We start from the raw sequence: 3,492 nt of genomic DNA on the forward strand, positions 1-3,492 counted from the left end.
AAGAGCCCAGAGCTGCAGACTCTCCACACTGAGAAACTCCTCTCCTCTCCATCTCTCCAGAGCCGCTGAGAATGAACGCCCTGACCTGCGCCCTGCTCCTCACTCTGCTCTGCACAGTGCATTGGGCTTCCTCTCAGCGTAAGTGTTGTGTGATCTCAACTGCTGTCCAGATTAGAGATACAATTCTTATGCAAAGTGTCATTGGGCACTGTTCAAGATGAAACTGGAATTAAGAAACAGGGTATCTATATTAAAAGTGCCAGTTATAAACAGTATTTAACAGCTGTAGATATACCAATAGGTTTTTAGTATATGGGTATTTTCCAATGTATAGCATTTAATTGTTTTGCTAATATTTTTTCAGCAAGAGGCCCAATTGCTGGCAATCCATGTTGCTCAGATTTCATCAAACACAGAATCCCTAAGGATGTGATTGTATCCTACTGGAAGACCAGCAGCAGCTGCAGCAAATCTGCAGTGGTGTAAGTATTGTGTTGTGTGTGAGTCATATATTCATTCATATTTACTGTGTTCATCTCCTAATCAAGGCCATGAACATTGTAGTTCTGTGTAATTGCCTAAAGCTGGAATAACAGCCTCTTATTTCATCACTGAATCTAGTAGAGTGATGCATGCTTCTCTTGATCCCTGTATATTTTACAGCTTTAGTCCACTTTTTTATTACTATTATTAGTAGTATTGTTATTAGCTGTAGTAGTATGTGAAATACTTGTTTTGTACTTCTTTATAATATTAAACAGTTGAATGATTCACGAGCTGCATGTGGCTAGTCCCAGAATGAACTAACTGTACATCCATCCCTGCATTTCAGCTTTGTGACATCCCAAAAACAGTTGTGTGTGGACCCCAGCCTGCACTGGGTAAAACATCATATGAAATATGTGGACCAGAAGATGAAAACATCCCCCACAGCCAGGCCCTCCACTGCCACGAAACAGTGATGTTGAACTTGAAATTCAATGTATCTGCAGTCTGTTTCCAAATCAGGTTCTGATTCTTTCTTAACACAGTAGCATTAAGAGCAATTTAGGACAGAAAACTCAATCCATTGCCGTATATCAATTGTACATATTTTATTTATTTTACTTTTATTTTATTTGCATGGATTTGGTTTTGTTCAGGTGCATATTTTCAAAAAGAATATTTAATTAAGTGATTCTTCAAAACATTTATAGATACCTAAAATAAGACAAATTGTATAATTCTCCAAATTGTATAGTATTCCATATGTTTATTTTTATAATTGGTTATCCTTGTTTCTCATTAGGAATAATGTATTGTATTTGTATTTTCTCAGTTTTGTTAAGTAAATTTGAATGTATTTGGAACACAGTGTTTTTTCATTATTGGTAATGGTGAACGTAAAATGGCTAATGTAATGGTGGTTCATGCAATTAATTATGAAAGGGATGCATTGTGATCAGGGTCACGGGTCACAGCTCAGCCTTAAGTAAGTCATATAAAATTCAATGCAAGTTGCCCATCCAGGTACAGTATTTTGGGAATGTATTGTAGCTCTTCAACTGAGAGCAGTGAGATGGAGAGTAATTCAGCACCCAGGCTAGTAGGCTAGGGGTTCTGCAGGGCCACAGCACAGACAGTTGGTTCAGGTCTCTCAGCCCAGATGGAAAATATTTATATTATACAGTGAGGGAAAGAAGTATTTGATCCCCTGCTGATTTTGTACGTTTGCCCAATGACAAAGAAATGATCAGTCTATAATTTTAATGGTAGGTGTATTGTAACAGTGAGAGACAGAATAACAACAAAAAAATCCAGAAAAACGCATTTCAAAAAAGTTATAAATTGATTTGCATGTTAATGAGGGAAATAAGTATTTGATCCCCTATCAATCAGCAAGATTTCTGGCTCCCAGGTGTCTTTTATACAGGTAACGAGCTGAGATTAGGAGCACTCTCTTAAAGGGAGTGCTCCTAATCTCAGCTCGTTACCTGTATAAAAGACACCGGTCCACAGAAGCAATCAATCAATCAGATTCCACCATGGCCAAGACCAAAGAGCTGCCCAAGGATGTCAGGGACAAGATTGTAGACCTACACAAGGCTGGAATGGGCTACAAGACCATCGCCAAGCAGCTTGGTTAGAAGGTGACAACAGTTGGTGCGATTATTCGCAAATGGAAGAAACACAAAATAACTGTCAGTCTCCCTCGGTCTGGGGCTCCATGCAAGATCTCACCTCGTGGAGTTTCAATGATCATGAGAACGGTGAGGAATCAGCCCAGAACTACACGGGAGGATCTTGTTAATGATCTCAAGGCAGCTGGGACCATAGTCACCAAGAAAACAATTGGTAACACACTACGCCGTGAAGGACTGAAATCCTGCAGCGCCCGCAAGGTCCCCCTGCTCAAGAAAGCACATGTACAAGCCTGTCTGAAGTTTGCCAATGAACATCTGAATGATTCAAAGGAGAACTGGGTGAAATTGTTGTGGTCAGATGAGACCAAAATCGAGCTCTTTGGCATCAACTCAACTCGCCGTGTTTGGAGGAGGAATGCTGCCTATGACCCCAAGAACACCATCCCCACCGTCAAACATGGAGGTGGAAACATTTTGCATTGGGGGTGTTTTTCTGCTAAGGGGACAGGACAACTGCACTGCATCAAAGGGACGATGGATGGGGCCATGTACCGTCAAATCTTGGGTGAGAATCTCCTTCCCTCAGCCAGGGCATTGAAAATGGGTTGTGGATGGGTATTCCAGCATGACAATGACCAAAAACACACAGCCAAGGCAACAAGAAGAAGCACATTAAGGTCCTGGAGTGGCCTAGCCAGTCTCCAGACATTAATCCCATAGAAAATCTGTGGAGGGAGCTGAAGGTTCGAGTTGCCAAACGTCAGCCTTGAAACCTTAATGACTTGGAGAGGATCTGCAAAGAGGAGTGGGACAAAATGCCTCCTGAGATGTGTGCAAACCTGGTGGCAACTACAATAAACATCTGACCTCTGTGATTGCCAACAAGGGTTTTGCCACCAAGTACTAAGTCGAAGGGGGTCAAATACTTATTTCCCTCATTAACATGCAAATGATTTTATAACTTTTTTGAAATGCATTTTTCTGGATTTTTTTGTTGTTATTCTGTCTCTCACTGTTAAAATACACCTACCATTAAAATTATAGACTGATCATTTCTTTGTCAGTGGGCAAACATACAAAATCAGCAGGGGATCAAATATTTTTTTCCCTCACTGTATGTTGATATATTAATATTGTTTTATAAAGATATAAACAATACATGGAAATATACATAGTGTAGTGATCTGGGACTGGGGGGGCATGGGCATGTATATAAGTGGGTGCGGGTGTCTGTCTGTGTGTTGCGGGGTCGGGATGTGAATGCTGTATTCACGAGTGTGGTGTGCATGCTAGATAGTGTAGCAGAGGTAGTTCCGGGGTTAAGGGTTGGCCCTGCGTGGGAACACCTTACTCCAGGATGTCACCCACT

At 41.1% G+C, this 3,492-nt stretch overlaps 1 long non-coding RNA gene across 1 annotated transcript; it reads left to right on the forward strand.

Annotated features, from left to right (window-relative positions):
• LOC136758266 (uncharacterized) lies at positions 1-1,240 on the forward strand. The gene is made up of 3 exons (XR_010819940.1): positions 1-138; positions 365-482; positions 833-1,240. It is a non-coding gene; the product is annotated as an uncharacterized LOC136758266 (long non-coding RNA).
• The last annotated feature ends 2,252 nt before the right edge of the window (positions 1,241-3,492 follow it).

Source organism: Amia ocellicauda, chromosome 9 (assembly GCF_036373705.1).
Source record: "Amia ocellicauda isolate fAmiCal2 chromosome 9, fAmiCal2.hap1, whole genome shotgun sequence".
Taxonomy (NCBI): domain Eukaryota; kingdom Metazoa; phylum Chordata; class Actinopteri; order Amiiformes; family Amiidae; genus Amia; species Amia ocellicauda.